This window comes from Hyla sarda, chromosome 6, assembly GCF_029499605.1.
Source record: "Hyla sarda isolate aHylSar1 chromosome 6, aHylSar1.hap1, whole genome shotgun sequence".
Taxonomy (NCBI): domain Eukaryota; kingdom Metazoa; phylum Chordata; class Amphibia; order Anura; family Hylidae; genus Hyla; species Hyla sarda.
The window spans coordinates 161,360,557-161,369,957 of NC_079194.1; the positions used below are offsets into that span (position 1 = coordinate 161,360,557).

General features: G+C 47.8%; 1 long non-coding RNA gene across 1 annotated transcript; it reads left to right on the forward strand.

The window, feature by feature from the left end:
- The first annotated feature begins 2,750 nt into the window (after positions 1 to 2,750).
- LOC130277690 (uncharacterized) lies at positions 2,751 to 4,621 on the forward strand. Its single transcript, XR_008845533.1, has 3 exons — positions 2,751 to 2,763; positions 3,082 to 3,154; positions 4,558 to 4,621. It is a non-coding gene; the product is annotated as an uncharacterized LOC130277690 (long non-coding RNA).
- Positions 4,622 to 9,401: the final 4,780 nt, after the last annotated feature.

Consider the following 9,401-nt stretch of genomic DNA (forward strand, 5'->3'; position numbering starts at 1 on the left):
CTATTTGTCATTTATTTACAGCCTATTTAGACGCCGAGACAGAGGATAAGTTATAGATTGTGGGGCATCCGAGCGCTAGGACCCCCTACAATCTCCTGAACAGGGCTCCTGCAGTCTGCTGTAAGGGGGTGGGCTGAACCCTGCACGGAGTGCCGTCCGACATGCCCCCTCCATGCATCCCATGTGTTGGCGGTGGCTTCCTGCAGGGGACATTGGAATGGCCACTTCCGGCAGACTGACAGGCCCCTGTTATGTGCCCCTCACTTATAATGCCCCCCTGTCTTGTACCGCTCACAAATAATGTGCTCTGCTTTATAATGCCCCCTTTTATGTGCCCCTTACTTAAAATGAACCCTGAGGGTGCAGGACAGGGGGCATTATATGTGAGGGGAACATAACGGGGCATTATAAGTCGAAGCACATTATATGTTAGCGGCCCAAGACAGGGGGGCATTATAAGTGAGGGGCACATGACAGGGGGGCTCCTCACGTATAATGCCCCCCTGTCATGTGCCCCTCACATTTAATGCCCCCCTGTCATGTGCCCCTCACATTTAATGCCCCCTGTCATGTGCCCCTCACTTATGCCCCCTGTTATGTGCCCCTTACTTAAAATGCCCCCGAGGGTGCAGGGCAGGGGGCATTATATGTGAGGGGAACATTGCAGGGGCATTAAATGTGAGGGGCACATGACAGGGGGCATTAAATGTGAGGGGCACATGACAGGGGGGCATTAAATGTGAGGGGCACATGACAGGGGGGCATTATAAGTGAGGGACACATAACAGAGGGCATTCAATGTGAAGGGCACATGACAGGGGGCATTATAAGTGAGGGGCACATAGCAGAGGGCATTCAATGTGAGGGGCACATGACAGGGGGGCATTACAGGCCCTCACTTATAATGCCCCCCTGTCTTGGGCCCCTCACTTATAATGCCCCCCTGTCTTGAGCCGCTAACATATAATGTACTTCAATTTATAATGCCCTGTTATGTTCCCCTTACTTATAATGCACGCTGTTATGTGCCCCTTACTTAAAATGCCTCCTGAGGGAGAAGGACGGGGGCATTATATGTGAGGGGAACATTGCAGGGGCATTATAAGTGAGGGGCACAGCACAGGGGGGAATTATATGGTAGGGGCACAGGACAGAGGACATTATTATTATGAGGGGAACAGGACAGGTCATAGTTATATGTGCAGGCACAGGATGGGGCATTATTACTATATATGAGGGGCACAGAGTATAAGGAATTTCTGGGGTAGTACGGTTTTCATAAGCCACAATACATCACGGTATTGTATTTAGAGGGATATTTAGAGCGTACAGTGTGTGGTAGTATTATATTCTGAGGTTACAGTGTGTGGCAGTATTATATTCAGGGGTACAGTGTGTTGCAGTATTATATTCAGGGGTACAGTGTGTTGCAGTATTATATTCACAGGTAAAGTGTGTGGTAGTATTATATTCAGGGGTACAGTGTGTGGCAGTATTATATTCAGGGGTACAGTGTGTGGCAGTATTATATTCAGAGGGTACAGTGTGTGGCAGTATTATTCAGTGGGTACAATGTGTGGCAGTATTATATTCAGTGGGTACAGTTTGTGGCAGTATTATATTCAGTAGGTACAATGTGTGGCAGTATTATTCAGTGGGTACAATGTGTGGCAGTATTATATTCATTGGGTACAGTGTGTGGGCAGTATTATATTCAGTGGGTACAGTGTGTGACAGTATTATATTCAGTGGGTACAATGTGTGGCAGTATTATTCAGTGGGTACAATGTGTGGCAGTATTATATTCATTGGGTACAGTGTGTGGGCAGTATTATATTCAGTGCGTACAATGTGTGGCAGTATTATATTCAGTGGGTACAGTGTGTGGCAGTATTATATTCAGTGGGTACAATGTGTGGCAGTATTATATTCAGTGGGTACAGTGTGTGGCAGTATTAAATTCAGTGGGTACAGTGTGTGGCAGTATTATTCAGTGGGTACAATGTGTGTCAGTATTATATTCAGTGGGTACAGTTTGTGGCAGTATTATATTCAGTAAGTACAATGTGTGGCAGTATTATTCAGTGGGTACAATGTGTGGCAGTATTATATTCATTGGGTACAGTGTGTGGGCAGTATTATATTCAGTGGGTACAGTGTGTGGCAGTATTATATTCAGTGGGTACAATGTGTGGCAGTATTATTCAGTGGGTACAATGTGTGGCAGTATTATATTCATTGGGTACAGTGTGTGGGCAGTATTATATTCAGTGCGTACAATGTGTGGCAGTATTATATTCAGTGGGTACAGTGTGTGGCGGTATTATATTCAGTGGGAACAATGTGTGGCAGTATTATATTCAGTGGGTACAGTGTGTGGCAGTATTAAATTCAGTGGGTACAGTGTGTGGCAGTATTATATTCATTGGGTACAGTGTGTGGGCAGTATTATATTCAGTGGGTACAGTGTGTGGCAGTATTATATTCAGTGGGTACATTGTGTGGCAGTATTATTCAGTGGGTACAGTATGTGGCAGTATTATATTCATTGAGTACAGTGTGTGGCAGTATTATATTCAAAGGGTAAAGTGAGTTTTAGTATATTCGGAGGGTACAGTGTGTCAGAATTATATTCAAAGGATAGGATGTTTGGCAGTTTTATAATAATACTTGTTTTCATATAGAGGTTCAGAATCCGCTGACATAGTGAGGAGTCGTCTGGGCATCAAGTTCTTCAGCGAGAATATTTAGCTGGACCCGGTGGTATGTACCATCTGAATTAGATAAGGAAAGACTATAGAGAAGATGTCACCTGTAATCACTGATATCATTGTGCCTTCTCCTGACTGTCCCTTCAGAGCTGTAGTCACTTGTAAGTTTTGCAGTAATGATGGGTGAAACAACAACTCCCAGCATAACCTTACCACTACTTAGGTCATACTGGGAGGTGTAGTTTTAAATTGTAAAAACATTCTGTGGCAATTGGTGTATTTGATTATTATACTGGATACATTTAATAATATTGTAAGTTCTTAAAGAAACACCATATTTTCTGTCCACCAAAACGAAATTCTCTAATAGTGCCCCTCCTGAGACTAGACTCTGGATCCGCCCCTGGTGTACATAGAGGTGCAAACTCACAATAGCAGGACATGTAAGTGGTTTGCTGGGATGGGGATGGAGGTGAGGATGGGGGCTGGGTGATATTATTTTAATAGTACTGTATGTTTGGGAGCCTGAAGGGAGAGGAGTGATTCTGTTTACATGGGACTACTGTGTGTTGGGAAGCCTAAAGGGAGCAATGTAATTTGCATGGCACTGTATGTTGAGGAGCCTAAAAAGAGGGGAGGTTGTGACTGGCTTGTCTCCTTATGCACTGCAGTCTCCTAACGGGCTCACATGGTCGTATGACCACAGGTCTGATTGTGGACAGATGTCACTTCAGGTCATCAAACCCATGGTCAAGCTTGGACTTGCAGCCCTAATGTAGACATAGAAATTTGCCTTGTTGTCACCCACATGGGACACTAACATCCCCTGGGGGCGGGGGGGGGGGGGGGCTTGGTTGCCAAAATGAAATCTCCATCACTATATTGTGAGACAGCCAGAGAGACAGGTACTCAGGGAAATATAGAGGGAGGGGAATTACTGACGTACAGGGTTGGGGGTGCATTGGGCGGGGTTAGTCACCAGCCATCATAGCAAATGGGCAGACATGTTTTCTTTAGACTAGAGGATGCCATGACTACGACTGATATGGCTTCTGTGGGGGCTGATTATTTGCTCCTACTGAACTCATACGATCTCATTGTCATATCAGCCCCTTGCAGAGGCCATGTGCATTTACAGAGGTCAGCTGCTAATATGAGCTCTATAGGGACAGATCAGGCTCAGACTGTAGATGCATCTAGTGTGGGGTCTGAATTTAGGAGTCTGCAATTCTCTAGGGTTCAGTTATCGGTTGATATTTTTAGGGGGTCAAGTCCAAAGTCTTTACTAGTTTAGGTGGCCAAGTATAGGTACTCGATATTCTTAGGACAACGGGTCTGGGGTGTGTATTTATTTAAAGGGAATCTTTGTGTGATACTGATGGAAGTACTTGATCTGTGCCACTGTTCCACTATTATCCTGGTTTTCTGGATATGCAAATGATCTGCTTGGTGCTTTGGGGCATTCCCGCCCCCTGTGCTCAGTGATGTCCAGCCAGCCTCTCCTTGGCATGACAATATCTGCAACCACAGCCATTATGCTGCAGAGTGGAGTTCCATTTTTCTGCATAGCAAGCACAGCAGAGGGAAGAAGGTGTGGCAATGAAGATGCTGACTGGATGTCACCATGTATGGGGGGCTTGTGAATGCCCCAAGTGCACCATGCAGTATCATTAGCATATAGCATAGACATAAATCCAGGGATTATGGCGGAACAGCAGCACGGCGTCACAGATCGGAGAACAGAAGTATGATTTTCATCAGTATCACATGCACTACCACCTGATGACATACTGAAGACAGATTTCCTTTTAGTGTTTTATATGAATTCATTTTTGTTATTATAAAGGATGTAGATGTCTGCAGAAGTGAGGGGCCAAAAGAAGACTCGGAAGTCATCAGAAGAAGTAATCGGGGGGCATGGCGAGGCACCGTGGGAGATGGCAGCATAGTGCAGGAGCTCCTGCACAACAAGGCCCTCTGCCTGCTCTTAAATGCCCTGACTGCACGCTAACCAATGGGAAGGATCTCCTGCAAGCTACCTAAGAGATGCCCTGCTGCAAAAACCCCCATTCCCGCACCCTGAGGCATCCAACAGTACCTCTGCCCTTCTCCTGTGCCCGGCGCTGCTGGCCTGCTTATGTCCTCCAATCCCGCCTCTGGCCTGCGCTCCTACTCAGGGACCTCCTCCACCAGCCGGGCACACTCTGCTCTCCTGCTGCCTCCCCTCGCTCCGGCGCTACGGGGATCAGCTGGCACCGAAGTCACCTGCATCTCGGGGGGCTCCTGTGCGCCCAATCCTTCAGCGCTGCACCCACCTGCTAAGCTGGGAGGCTCGGCGGGTGCACAGAAAACTCCGGAGCCGGCACTGCTACCACCTCCTCTGCCACAGGTATGGTGGGAGGACCTCCTGCATACCCAGGCCCCTATCCAAGCAGCTGACAGCCCAGGGAGTGCGACTATCATCTCTTCCCAGCAGCCTCCTTGCCCCCTGGACCCCCAGTATAAGGGGCACCTGGGTGGGCACCTTCTCTCCTTGGCAGCCATTGTGAGGGACTCCCCCCCCCCCCTCCCTCCAGCCTACTGCATTTTACCTGCCTGACATTCTTGCTGCTCAGGCCCCCCTGGCCTCACCTGTAGCTACCACTTCCTCACCTGCCCCCCCCCCCCCCCCCCCCGTCCTGGACATTCCACCTGCACTGCACCTGCAAGGGACCAGCTCTTGCCATTATCGGCATCTGCAACCTTTGTTCCGGTGGGTGGGGGGTCCTCATGGGACACCCTGTCTGAGGCAGACATAGACTGCTCCATGGTCCCATCCCCTACTCCTCTTGATAGGAGTCATCTTCTTTCACAAATTCCTACTAAAGAAGATTTCCGCTCTTTGATCTCTGAGGTTAGGGATGCATGCTAGGCTGAAATCTGCTCTCTCTGCAAGGCCTTACAACATGTCCCGGATAGAGTTGAGAACCTAGAGGAAACCCATGACTCCACCAGGGCCTATGTTGCTCAGCTGCACTCTACAATAGCCTCACAGTCGGAGTTCCTTTGCGACTTGCATAACCATGCATAGGATCTGGAAAACAGGGGGGACCGCAACAATATCCGAGTGCGAGGTCTCCCCAAAGCAACCTGGGAGAAAGATCTGCATGCTGCTCTGGAAGCAATCTTCAACCTCATCCTAGGCGAACCCTTGTCCCATAAAATCAAATTGGACATCGGGTGGGAGAAAGACATAGGCCACCCTATACCTGACTCGGACTGGGCATCCGCTCTTGCACGATGACACTCCGCCTCTATCTCCTGCAAGGCTCAGGGAATTAACTATAAGGTTTTATCACGATGGTATCGAGTACCAGCACTGCTAGCACATATGTTTCCGGGGACCTCGGACCTGTGCTGGAGGTGCTCCTCTGGGAGGGGAACGATGATACACATCTGGCTTATCTGCCCATCCCTATCAGGATTCTGGACCAGTGTCATTGATATCATCTACCGTGTTACCGGGGTGAGACTACAGCACACGCCCGAACCCCTGCTACTCTCCATTCTACCCTCCTCGATCCCCAAACACACCTTTCGTTTACTCTTGTTCATGCTCCTGACGGCTAGAACAGTGGTACCTAGGCTCTGGAAATCTCAGGCTGCACCCACTGTCTCTGCATGGTTCCAGGAAATCTTCCGACTACACAGATTCGAAGAACTACTGGCGGAGTCCCCCAGAAAACTGTCCAAATACACCCATATCTGAGCACCCTGGACGGCTTTCACATCTTCTACGTACTTTGGCCAAATCCATTTATCCAATTGACTGTTCCCGCCATGTCCGGACGACCTCTTATGCCCAGACGCTGACTGAGTCTCGGCCTCCACACCTCTGTACGATCTACGCACCTCTCTTCTCTAAATGTCTGACATTATACTGCTGGATGTCAGGGGACCCTCCGGGTACGTTCGAGCCGCTTGGTAAGTCCTACACCATGAACCTCCGGTCCTCTCATTTACTTACCTCTTCCCTTTCTCCTTCCCCTCTCTTTTCTTCCTTCCCCCTCTCCATCCATTCTTCTCTCTTTCTTTCCTTCACTCCAATCTCATTTTCTACTTCTTCGTGTTTATTCGTCCTGTTCTCCGGTTTACCCCAGCATGTCATACCAGATACTGTATTACAGAATGACATCTTGACTGTGTACCAGATTTACAGACAAGGATTCTCCACCTGTATGATTAGAAGCACCTAGGAAGACAAGCCTGGCAACCCCGAATACTACACGACTATATGAATCACATAGCACTGACTGCCCCAGTTGGCACTAGTTGTGTAGACACCCGTTTGTTGCCACAAGCGCGTTCCCTTTTCGCGTTCACCGCTGAAGGGCCATCTCTGTTATCATGATTATTATTGTTCTTGTCAGTATGAATACTATGTTACCTTTGTCGATTTCACTATTTATTTACCGTTTGCATATTGAAAACTGAATAAAATGTTTTATTGGAAAAAAAAAAATCTAATTGGACAGAGCACACCGGGCCCTCAGGCCCAAGCCCTCAAACGGCCCACCCAGAGATGTAATTTGCTGTGTGAATGACTTTCAGCTTAAGGAAGCTATTGTGGCCCGCTCTCTGTGGAACTTTGATTTTGATGGCGCTCCTATCCAGCTATATCAAGACCTTTCCTGGATCACCCTCCGGAAACAACGCCTTCTTCATCCCCTTCTGGCTGTGCTCCGGACTCATCAAATTCCCTATTACTGGAGTTTCCCTTTTGCCCTGCAAGCCCATAAAGATGGACACTCTGCTGTCCTGTGCTCACACTCTGAAATTCCATCCTTCTGCTCAGCATTGGACATCCCTGCACCCCAAGTGCTGGACTGGGGCCTCTCCCCCCCCCCCCCCCCCCCGCCCCCACCTCTCCCTCCTGTGTGGCAACCAGTTCACAATCGGCGGTAGGGCGAGAGATAGAAAGTTATCTCACCGGGTCGGCGGGACCCCCCCCCCCCGGCACCCACTTAAGAAGGGACTTCACTGTTTGATGGTGCACCGTCTCTCTCTCTCTCTGGGACTTCCCTACTTTCTGCCTCTTCCCCGAGATACTTTATTTGTTCCTGTTTATGCTTTTATGCTAGTTTCACTGTTTTCATTTATTATGTTGTTGCTGTTACTGCATCATGTGTTATAGTTGGCGGTCATCTGTGCTTGCTACTTTTGGCATAGCCTCAGGGGCGGAGTTTCTTTGGGCTGGACCCATTTCTCCTGGCAGATGTTCTCTCATCTCCCCACCGAGGCCTTTCCAACTGGAAAGATAATTCAGAGGTGCTTTGTTACCTCATTTCAGCTATTGGTCTGTGCCTCTTCTTTGACCCTGTGGTCAATGGTTTATTCCATGATTTGTTGTTTTCTATGTCTTTCTTGTTATGTCTCTGTTTTTGGGTTTATCTTGTCTCCCCTGTTCTCCCTGTGTTACCCTCCCTTCCCTTTACTCTCACTTTCTTCTTCCAGGCTATTTCCCCCCTTGACTCCTTCCTCCCTCGAGGGTGTTCCTGGCTGCTGGGGTTTATTCCATGGATGTAGGTGAGTGCATACTCTATTTTAGCTTCTCTTTCCCCTTTTTTCCTAGATCATGGCTGTGTGTTTCCTTGAATGTTAAAAGTCTCAACTCCCTCCTTAATTCCTTAAGGACCAAGGGTTTTTCTGTTTTTGCATTTTCGTTTTTCCTCCTTGCCTTTAAAAAATCATAACTCTTTCAATTTTGCACCTAAAAATCCATATTATGGCTTATTTATTGCGCCACCAATTCTACTTTGTAATGACGTCAGTCATTTTGCCCAAAAATCTACAGCGAAACGAAAAAAAAAATCATTGTGAGACAAAATTGAAAAAAAAAATGTTTTCATTTTTTCATGACATAAAAATTGACCAAAAATGCACTATTTAGGGCTTTGGAATTTTTTTGCACGTACGCCATTGACCGTGCGGTTTAATTAACGATATATTTTTATAATTCAGACATTTCCGCACGCGGCGACACCATATATTTTTTATTTACACTGTGTTTTTTTTTATGACAAAAGGGGGGTGATTCAAACTTTTAATAGGGAAGGGGTTAAATGATCTTTATTCACTTTTTTTTTTCACTTTTTTTTTTGCAGTGTTATAGGTCTCATAGGGACCTATAACACTGCACACACTGATCTATTACATTGATCACTAGTTTCTCATAGGAAACCAGTGATCAATGATTCTGCCGCTTGACTGCTCATTCCTGGATCTCAGGCACTGAGCAGTCATTCGGCGATCGGACAGCGAGGAGGCAGGTGGGGATCCTCCAGCTGTCCTGTAAGTTGTTCGGGATGCCGCGATTTCGCCGTGGCTATCCTGAACAGCTCCCTGAGCTAACCAGCATACTTTCACTTTAGATGCGGCGTTCAACTTTGAACGCCGCGTCTAAAGGGTTAATAGCGCGCGGCACCGCGATCAATGCCGCGCGCTATTAGCCACAGGGTCCCGGCCGTTGTTAGAGGCCGGGCCCAACCCGCTATGACGCGGGGCCACGCCGTGGCCCAGCGTTATAGATCGGGAGCGGACACATGACGTACTGGTACGTCATGTGTCCTTAAGGAGTTTAACGGCGTCTTCTGCCGAGGGCGTTAGTTACACAGAAGGCGGATGTAGTTTTCCTTCAGGAAACATACTTTG